Raw genomic sequence first — 11,732 nt, forward strand, 5'->3', positions numbered from 1 at the left:
TACAACCCTACAAAATATATCACTTTTTTTGTCAATCGTCTTTATTTGTGCACCTCTAGTATGTCCCTTTCCTGATCAAAGTGCACAGATTGCCTGATCCCAGACAGTTGCTGAATTGCACAAGAAGAGAGACCTTCCTCAATTTGATACCACTTAAGTTCTTAACATGTCGCCTGATTTCCTGCAGCTCCAGCAAGGCTCGGTGTCCCTTTCCAGATGTACTTTTACAGTTTGTGGGACTTAATTTAAACCGTCTATTGCACCCAGCATCAAAGCACAGAAAGCCATTTCTTTCCTATCACTTGAAAGGCCATTTCTTTCAAAGAATTTTTTTTTGTCACTGGGAGAAATAAAAGGGATGCAGGTTTTATAAGTGTTAAATAACTTGCCCAGCGTGCATTAAAGCAAGATTGTATTTTATCAACAGCTGATTGAAGCAGCTATGTGATCCTCCCTGCTTGTCTATGGTATCATATTTATTTAACCTGCTGGGGGACCATGTCCTGGGTCAGTCTGCTCATGCTGCTTAGAGCACGCACATTACACACTACCCCAGGTATTCTGATTGATTGTCACCACCCAAAGCCTTTGGATCATAATTTAACGCAGCGGGTTCTACATCACAAGCTCAATTTCAAAAACTCCAGTAAAGGAGTTTTATTGGGAAAAAAAAAAAAAAAACAGCCTGCATAGCGGCGGTGGTGGTGGGGTTTACTGATAGAGGAGACATTAAAAAGTGATAGGAACTTCAGTGCTTTAAGGGCTTTTCCAGGAATTGCATATTAGAGTGGATGCTGTTTAGGGAAGGAAACTTCAGTAACAGGGTTTATTTGTTCAATAATGGAAGATGATGTGTTAGAGCAGATATTCTCTTTGCGCTGCACAAAATGGCCATGAACTGGAACTGTAGCCTTGGGCATTCCAGCTCTTGCTGTACTGTATTTCCTATGGTGATCTGCAACCCAAACCATTTGATGTCAGTATCACAGTTTACTGTCATAGGAAAGGGGCTTTCTACCTCCAGAATACTTATATATTGGTTTTACATACCCTCCTGCAATTTTGACTGTATATTGATCTCTTTTCAAGTCATGCCTTTATATTACCAGGCATAGTTGTTTATTTTACTATACATGGATTATACTTATTATCCAAGTAACACATGCAGTGTCATATGCATTTATTTTTATTATTATTATTATTATTATTATTATTATTATTATTATTTTGTTTTCATTTTTTGGGCAGGGTATACTAATGGGAAAATGCAGCCAAAACTCAGAAAACAGCAGTTTTCTAGTTTTTCTGTACCAAGCTCTGGAATGCATTGCTTTCCTTAGCTTGGGTTATGCCATCTATAGATGGCATTGCCCAATAGAAGTCTATGGGCTTCTTATCGCATTCCTCATCGAGAGGGATCCCCAACATCCCCCGCGGCATGTGCATCACACAATACATGCGCAGAGGGACATTTGGGTTATAAACCCAGAAGTTTCCTCTTTGCAAAGGACAGCTCATTTTGGAAGAGCTGTTCTTTGCTATTGTAATTGCAATTCTAGGTACATACCAGAGTTATTAATGCTGGTATGTACCTGATAAATGGCGGCATGTACTGCATCCATAGTGCAATGCGCAGTACATCCTGCCCATTGTAATGAAACATTTCTGCCCGATGAGCATAAAACATCACCAAATATGCCATTTAGAAAATAAAAAGTGTATTACTATTTACTAAAAGTTACAGCAGTGCATGCAATATCTAACAGCAATGTTACCTGAAGGTGGACTAGCCTATTATCTATCTTTAGAATGCAGAATGTGGGATTGGTTCTATATTCACTGTTGCATTTGTTTGTTGGGTCTTCTAATCTCATGGGCCTAATGTTGAGTTAGGAGCAAAGCTCCCAACTCAGAATCAGCTACTCTGCATGCAGGAAAAACATATCATGTATGAGCAATACATTAGCTCATCTGACAATGTAAAATTCCAGTGGAGCATGGAAAAATAAGTTCCGGCATTGCATGGGTTAAGCCACTAAACTGTAATGTGGAAAGACTGGGTGCTTTTAAAGAAAAATAAATACATCCAAAGGTCATTTTATATCATAAATACACTAATGGTTGGCAAAGCTAGTCTCCATAGAGGCACGTCCCCAGCACTGATAAGTCATTGTTGGACATTTGATTCAGTGGACTAGTTATTTGTACTGCAGCTAGTGTTGGATGACAGAAATGTTTGCAAGGCTCCATGGGGGCCATCTTTTTGCTAAGAAAACCTTTGTTATCAGAGTGAGTACACATAGGGTCCAAAGAGAAAGAGCAGCCTGGCATGGAAAATATTTACCTATGACTCAGCTGTGACTGGGGGTACAAAGTCGTACCAAGGTGAGCAACAGAGCATTGTAGGTGGCACTTAATAGATCTCCCACAATCATATGGGTCAAAGGAGTGTTGACAGATCACGTTAATCTGTAATGTTACCTATTGTTCTGCAGGGGCTAAAATGTTTAAGGATCATCATTATTCTCCAGTCTATGCAATCTCTCTTGTCTCACCCTTTCACCTTCACATGTGTTTTGTTGCAAGGTAAATACACTATGTGACAGGCAGGTGAGCACAGTGCTCAGTGTGTGAAATAGCTTGTGCTCCTTCTGTTTGTGTGACTTGTGTGCTGACACATTTTGCACAGTACACATGAACTCACAGGCTGGGTCGTGGCTTATCCCTGGAGAAGATTTATTATTGCTATAATTATTACTATTATTTACAAATGTATGTTTTTGGTGATGAAAATATTATTATATGTTCATTATGCTGTTATATAAGAAATAATTCAAAGTAAACTCAGTTTGGGCACTATGTCAAGTTCTTAGGAAGCTGAGTTGCTAAAAGTCCTACTTTACAGAGTATCTAATGGTTGGCTTAATGGTTGGGAGTCAGCTATTCTTTTCATGCATGCCTTATGTGACACACAAACCAGTGGGAAGTAGCAAACGGAAGCTTCAGAAAATTCACCAGCTAGGACCAGGGCCATCAAAGGCTGACATCATGTACTGGCTAATATGTGATGTCATGATGTAAGAAGGAGGGGGCGGGGTTCAAGGAGTAGCTAAGCAGCTGGAATGTTTTAGGGACGCTTCAAGCAGCTCGGCGGCTCTTGTTGCTGGGGACAAGCAGAAGTTGATCGCCGGGATCAACCTAAGGATACTCTATGCAATGGATTTATAGGCTGCAAAGTTCTGTTCCAGGCACCCTGCATGCCAAATACAGGTGTCACAGGGCAGCAATGGTGCCGCCCCCAATGTCTTGAGCCCTGAGTAGCAGCACCGCTCACCTACCTTTAGTTTGAGCCTTTGCTAGAACCAATAGGTAATTTCAAGACTTCAACATAGGCTTTAATATTTTATAACTTAAAGAACAATTAGTTTATTTTTTCAGTTACAGATAACAAACAACAGCCATCAATCTGAGCCCAATGATTTACCAATAAGCTCAATCAGTGTATTAATCTTGCTGAATGCCACCAACTCTTTGATCCCATCGCTCACGCTTCATCTACGTAATAGTTCTGTGGTTGAAATCATACTACATTAAATATATGCGTTATGTTTATTTGCTCGTCCCATTATCATCATTATTAATGAATGATCATATCTATCTATCTATCTATCTATCTATCTATCTATCTATCTATCTATCTATCTATCTATCTATCTATCTATTATAGTCGTGTAAGATGTAGAGATGTGTGGTTCGGTTCTCCAGAAATCCGAATTCGCCAGAATCCAGAAAGATCTGAGTCGCGGTTCTGATCTCCTTGGGAAATCCAGATAAATACGAGTAGCGGTTTTGATCTTTTCACGGTTCGGTATTTGGTTTTTGAAGTTTTTTGGATTGCATAAATATAAAATAAATGGTCTGGCTCTGGGAGGCTCCTTCTGTACAGCAGCACAGGAGGGCAGAGCAGCAAGTACTGTGCGGGGGCTGAATACTGTCAAGAGACAAGGACGGGGCAGAGAAGCAAGGTAAGGACATAGACAAAGAAGCAATAGAGCAGAAATGAAAGTTAAGGTCAGGCATAAAATGTAGGAGGATGTAGTCATAATACTGACCATGGGGATTCCGGTTCTCAGAATGCAGACAACGGATCCCGACACCTCTCATATTCATCCCAAAGGGAGATAATGGTTAGGGTTAGGGGTTAGGGTTATGCACTAAGGGGGAGGGTTAGGTTTAGGGTGCGGGTGGGGAGGTTATGTTTAGGCACTAGGGGGGAAGTTTGAGTTAGGTACTGGGGTGAGAGGTTAGAGTAGAGAGAGGGGTAGGATTAGGATACTGACCAACCAATGTTTGTATCCTAACCCTGTCGGGATGTCGGCAGTGGGATTCTGACTGCCGTGATCATGAATGCTGGCATCCGGTACCCAACCTAATGTAAGACCTGGGGATGGACGAGAGATTGAGGTGTGTGTCTTGAAGAAATTGAATAAGTTCTCCTGTGTGTATATAAATATACTGGACACTACCTCACTTTTTCAGCCCTATCAATGGCAGCTAGTCTTTGCACAACTTCACACAGAGTCTCAGTCCTGCTTACTTCTTGCAGGTAAGGTCCACTGGCCTCCTGGTCTGCTAGCCTGGCTGGGCTGCCACAGTCCCATCTGGGCTGTATCATCCGGGCACCAGATAGGTGTGGTCACACCACTTTATAAACTTGTTTGGGCGGATCCCACCATCACGGCACAGATTCAGTGGCTCACCAACACCGCCTAGCTTTCTTCTACCATATTATATATATATATATATATATATATATATATATATATAATGTAGAGAAGAAATGCAGCACTCCTGGCAACTTGATAATAAACAGACTCTCAGGCAGCATGCAAAAAGGCAACGTTTCAGAGCCGGTTATTGTGGCACTTTCGTATATATATATCACACCATAGTTAATCATCAATTGCTGTAAATTATTAATGTACATTTTTTTTCATTTGTCCTCGCCCCTAACAATAGTTTGACAAGACAAATGTTTTTATTTGTTAGGCCCTTCATGCCCCAGTCTGACACGGCCCACACCCTAATTACAGAAGAATTGCACATGCATTTGCTGTATTTACATGTCATCCAGTCAGTGCCGGATTAAGCGGGGAGCGACAGGAGTGGTCGTCCCTGGCCCCCACACATATAGGGGCCCCCACTCAGGGTCGGTGTGACCCTGCCGAGAACAGGTGTCCAGTGGCACCTATTCCTGGATTGAGGCTCACTTTTGCAGCTCTCAGTCAGTGCTGCTGCATACAGTGCAGAGCTGCTCCCGAGTCCTCTCATTGGCGTCACAAGACATATTACGTCCATGACGCTAATGAGGGGACTAGGGAGCAGATCTGCCGGGATGTCATGACATCACTCAGGTGAGTATACAGCGGTGGAGCAATAGGCTCCATGTGCTTTGCGGGTAGGTGGGCGGTAGGCTCTGTGTGGCTAGGGTGAAGGGGGGGGCAGTAGGCTCCTATGAGTAAGGGAGGGTGTGGCTATGTAGGCTCTGTGTGGCTAGGGGGAAGGGGTGGTGGTGGATTTGTAGGCTCCGTGTGGCTGGAAGGGGGCCCTCACAATTTAGTTGCCGTGGGGCCCCCACAAGCCTTAATACGGCCCTGCATCGAGTATATATCTATAGAGAAATATATATAGAGCGATTTTACACAAAACCATAAATTATGATGAGAAACAGAAACTATGAAGAAACCAATATTTTTAAATGATGGATCCCTGGGACAGGCTGCCCCTCATTCTAGACTGTCTGCCCTTTAGTTTAGTGAATCATATTATAATCTATGGAATCCCATCACTCGAGGCTGTCATGTTAAAGTGACAGTCTCCATCTGAAAGTATGGTAGTATTTATGTCCAGACATCTACAAATCAGAAGTATTGAAAGTATTTCTAATTTCCTCACAAAATGATGTAAATTTTCTACTTTTACATATTTAATCAAACATTGGGACTTAGTGTAGGGGTTACGTGCCCACATAGCACTGGCTGTGCCCACACAGCACTAGTCACAACTGCTCTGCTTCTAACAATAGACCCTTGTTTATAGTTTCAGCCCCAGGTACATGTCGTCCTTAATCCAGTTATTAAAACATGTACAAAGTTTCAGATGAAGCACAACGGAACTTGGCGTGACAAAAAAACGCGGACACTAAACACTTTGTACACAGATTCAGACTTAGTGGCACACAGATGTACAAATATCGCACATCAAATTGATTAGTGTCATCTAGAATTGTAGTTATATTGCACCCAGTTTATTTTTGTGAAAAAGATGCATATTTTGAGCGAGAAAAACACTTGGTGTGACTGCGTTGCTTGGGACCTGGCATGCCAAGGGTTTGCTATTTGCAACACTATAGGCCTGATTCAGAGCCGCTCGTAAGCGGCCGCTCATTCGCTCCGAGCGATGTTTGCCCAACTGCGCATGCGTACGGATCGTAATACGCATGCGCGAACCAGTCAATGCTGCCGAAAATCGTGTGCTAGCAAAATAGCGAATGCCTGCTATTTTGAGTGACAGAATGAGGCGTATGTGGGTGGTAACAGGGGAAGGTGCTTGAAAACGGGGAGTGGAGATCCGAACGCAGGCGTGCTTAAAGGTCAAAACGGGCGTTTTAAGGGTGTGCATAATTAATACAGCAGCGTCATTGACCACGTCACTGGGTTATTTTATAGCCAGAACTGCTCGCAAAATTGTGGTAGCAAAAACCAACCACAAGAATAGCGAGCAGTTCATACCCTGGTCGATGTACTCGCTTAATCTAATAAATAGTGGACATGACGTAGGATGCGAGCGGCCAGGGGGCGTATTTTTTAAAAAAATTACCGCAAGTTTCGCTCATTCAGACATAGAGGCGTAAACAGACCGCAAAGGGCGAACGGTTCATTTGAATAGCCACCCCTATTTTCTGAACGAGCGAGTGCAAATAGCGTCCGGCTCTGAATCAGCCCCTTATTGAGGATACATCTGTATGCAGATCACAGAGGTTACATACTCTTTAAGCAATGAGACCACTACATACTTATTTACTCAACTATTGTCATGTTCTGAGCCTGGCCACTTAGTACCGTATCTATAAATCACTCTAAACCAACTCACACAAACCAATTTAGGCTGCAGTCAAGGTGCCTGCAGTTACATTGGCACACCACTAGAGAAGAACGGGGCACAGCTCTGTGCCATATACTGTAACCCCATCTGCCATTTATATAATTTAACACTGTGGGGTCTATTTTACAGCAGTGGCCCTGATTAGTGTTAAAATCGTTTCCCCATACACTAGTGTAGGGAGAGCGATTCAGAGAAGAACAGAAAAGTCATGTTTCCATTTCACTTCTCCATTTCATATTACCATTTGGAGATGGTAAAATCAGCTGAAGCTTATCTCGGTAGGTGGAGAGAAGCAGTGAAGTTCACTGCTTCTCTTCAGTCTTCAGTCCTGTGTTGTGCGCTGAGGTAAATGGCTGGGGAGGCACTGGCTAGTATCAGATCCATATTTTCAGATACATATATGAATACCAGGGTTCATGTGGGCATTATACAAAGGTGCAGCAGTATATAGTGCTGGAAATTTAGTGTGTTTTGATCAGGGATGTGTAGAAAAGGAAGACAGGGGAGGCAGCGCCTCACCTACCATACACTTTTTACTCCAGAGTTTTGACTATAAAAATTATTAGAATAATACAAAGAAGATATTAAGAATATTTTCTTTAGATTTTTTCTTATCATTTTTTATAGTCAAAACTCTGGAGTATACCTAAGTATGACAGGAAAGGCTCTGCCTCACCTGCCTCACCTGCCTCACCTGACCTCACATCACTGCTTCAGTCGCTCCGCCACCATGTGTCTAGCATCAGCCCTGTGACGCTGGAGCACATGGCACAGCCAGCACATGAGTAGTGGGAAGAAGACTTATTGGAACTCTCGGATGGGACGTTTATCGAAGGAGGTCGCCAGACAGGTGTTACTGGTATTGATTCCTAATAGTCGCTAGTCGCTATTTAGCGCTGCAAGTCGCTTAGGAAAGAATTGCTTTCCAGTCCAATTGTGTTGTTCCAAAGCACAAAAAGTTATTTATGTAAAGAAAAAGTAACACGGTGAAAGATTTAACAATTAGAGTAAAAAGCAATCAATAATAGTACAAGCCGATACATACGCATGCACACTGGTCCCAGTATACAGTCATCAATCCAGAAGTCTGTGGTCTCTTTGTGTAGTTTCCCACTGAACAACTGGTTAGTATTAATTACAACACTGCATACTGATAATAACATTCTATGCAATAAATCCCTATCATCCATAACTAGCGAACGCAAGATGCGACGCCTTTGCCGATAGGAACGGGAGTCTGCAAATAAACAGGGATTTAGCCAAACATGACATGTCCACTATGTTCTAAACCTTAGATCTCATTTAAGTACATATTACCTCATAATTATTAACTAAAAATACCTTTAATAACTCTGGTTATTAACTATAATGTGTAGGAACCATCTTGCACATATGTGTCCGCATATGTGCGTCTGTGTGTGGAATTATCAACTATATACAAATGAGCGTCCATGTGTAAGTATGTGCATACGCATATGAGCGTCTGTGTATATAAGTATATATATATTTATATGTGTGTGTGTGTGAATGTGTGTTTGTGAATATGCAGTTTAGTGCATCGGATTGTGCGACACAAAGTAGCATCATGGTTTACTCAACATCAGACTATAGACGACCAGATCATCAGATAATAATTGTGAGCGATCATATTCAATTATTTGACTTCGACAGTCCACCCTTTGATAGCAAACATAAAACTATCACCTTCTAATCTTAAACTTTCTAGACATGCATAATAATTTATTATTCAATGTTCTAGACGGTGTGACACAATTTGGTCATGGAACCGTCACTAATGCATTTCAAGAGAGGGTAAAACAACCCTTATATGCACTCAATGGATCTATAGCGGACCATTGGTAAGATGTGGGACCTCATCGAACGTATAAAGGAAGTTTGGGGGAACTGAGACTGCATTATCTAGGATGTTTAATGGAACATTTACAATAATTATTATTGTACATGACAGGCTATTCACATATTATTATCTGATGGCACATTCAATTTCAGGATTGTAATGCAGTTCCTTATCAACCTTAGTACCTATACCATCACCTGTCACCACCATCATAATTTTATTTTCACGATTTACCTTGGTGTTACATTTTCCACTTTTTTACCACAGTAAGAACACATCTGACACATAAGCCAATTACTAAGATGACAACAAGTATATGAATAAGGAGCTTACCTACACTAGCTACCATTTCCTGTACCCACTCTCCCAAACCGGCAAACCATTTTACAGGGTTCAACCAAGAGAACCATTTCTCTACCTTTACCTCTGTCTTATACAGTGAAGTATTATGGTTCTTCCGACACTCCCACTTCAGATGTATAATTTCATCCATTTTCCGGTCTATCACCTCTTTGGGGTCATTAGTATTTTTGGTAATGTACGTGCAACACTTGACACCAAATTGGGTGGCCAAAGTCACACAATATCGACCAGTAACAGCTGTCAGGTAGTTTAACAGTAGCCTATGCTGTACCAGTTTCTGTTTGTAAGCCTGTAGCTCCTTACCAGTATACTTGAAAGTGTCATCATACATCTCGGTGATGTTGTCTATTAATTTAGCCAGGTCTTGGATATATCTAAAATGTAAAGTTCCCCGAGTGATCCTGGTGGGATCTAATGCTACCAAAATTTGGAAGCCAGTTATTTCAATAATCAACTGTGTGGCTATATGTTCTTCACCAGGTATCATATTTCTTTTGTCACGATGTTCATACTGTGTGTGTATGTATGGAGGTGGTGCAGTTTTATAGATCCCAATCATTTCATCATGTGTAAGGGTCATCATTTCTGGTACCTCCCTTCCAAGATAACATAAACCTTCAGAACTCGGAGAGAGCCACTTGTACACTTCCCTTCCACATATAAAATACACATAATCTGGGAGAATGTAAGGAATAGAATGCATCATTATCATAGAACACATTATTCTATCAAAGGATCCTGCCCCTATTTCTCTCATTTGACTGGTACACATTTCTGGCTGTATAACATTTGCACAGTATCCTAATGCTACTCTGCCAACCATTAATTTACTGTAACTATGCATGTACCGATACCGGAAGTATCTCCTACTTGCAATAATACTGCGTACAAGTTCAGAATCAATAGGCTCATTATCTGCTCGTTGTGAAAAGGTCATTGTCTGATTGTTCCCGGTCACCTCCCAATTTCCTGGTTTTCTGAAATTTGTGACATTTAAGCATACCAGGGATCTATCTACGTTGTACTGGTGGAGCTTAAGACTAGGGGGTCTATATATATAAAATTTCTTGTCCACCATTCTTCCCCCATGTAATTCAAGTACCTCTGCTAGCTTTAATGGGTATGGCACTAATCCTGAATTACTATGTCCTTGAGGTACTTGGGAACACACCCTACATTCAGTCTGGTTTAAGACCTTACCCACTAAGGAATGGTAATCCTCTAAAGGATGCACGCCCACATACAGGTTACTCTTGGACTGGCATCATTGGATGCATTTCTCATCAATTAGGGACCCACAGTACTTGCAAGTACAATATTCATCAGACAATAACCCATCACACTGTCTCCGAGTTACATTGCTAACAGATCTCTTAACAATTCCTGTACTGAATTTGACCATATACCGCCCTGATTGTTTTATCGCTCTCTCTCCCGACCCCACTCCATCGATATCACTATCGGCCTCCCTCTCCGTCATCTGTCCTCCATCACAGAAACAGGAAATCCTGAAACAAATAAAGATGAGGAGAACCCTGGAAGGAAGCAAAGACACAAAAACAGCCCGCCACTCCATTGCTGGAATAGTGGTCTGCACACGCCTCTAGCTCAGGTGTTTCACTGCAGCCTCTAGCTCTCCCGGAACAGGCTCGCAATCGACAGGTCCATGTTATCTGTCTCGACTCCACCTTGTATCTCCTCCTGGCGGTTGACCTTTCTGCAGTAAGTGGAATGGACCCAGGTATCTCTTTCCGCTACCTTCAACGATGTGGTACTTGTCATCAACACCTGATATGGACCTTCCCACCGGTCTGCCAAACAACCTGAGCGTAAGAAATTTTGGATCATAACATGTTCTCCAGGTTCAACATCATGACAGTTTGTTTCTGGCATATCAGGTGACAACATTTTCAATTTCTGTTGATACTGTTTCAGCTTTTTACTCATTTTTATAAGATATCTCACAGTAACTTCATTATTACTCTTCAAATCATCCTGTGGACTTTTAATCAAATGAGGTTGTCTCCCAAACAGTATCTCAAAAGGGGGACAGATTAAGAGGAGATCTAGGAGTGGTTCTGATGCTATGGAGGATGAGTGGTAAGGCTTCTGGCCTCCGTCATAGAAACAGAAAATCCCGAAACAAATAAGGATGAGGAGAACCCTGGAAGGAAGCAAAGACACAAAAACAGCCCGCCACTCCATTGCTGGAATAGTGGTCTGCACACGCCTCTAGCTCAGGTGTTTCACTGCAGCCTCTAGCTCTCCTGGAACAGGCTCGCAATCGACAGGTCCACATTATCTGTCTCGACTCCACCTTGTGTCTCCTCCGTGTGGTTGACCTTTC

At 42.0% G+C, this 11,732-nt stretch overlaps 1 pseudogene; it reads right to left on the reverse strand.

Moving 5' to 3' along the window:
* The window catches only part of LOC148481901 (uncharacterized), a 32,324-nt pseudogene extending 21,537 nt beyond the window's left edge, over nt 1-10,787 (reverse strand).
* Nucleotides 10,788-11,732: the final 945 nt, after the last annotated feature.

This window comes from Taudactylus pleione, unplaced genomic scaffold, assembly GCF_031769625.1.
Source record: "Taudactylus pleione unplaced genomic scaffold, aTauple2 ptg000556l, whole genome shotgun sequence".
Taxonomy (NCBI): domain Eukaryota; kingdom Metazoa; phylum Chordata; class Amphibia; order Anura; family Myobatrachidae; genus Taudactylus; species Taudactylus pleione.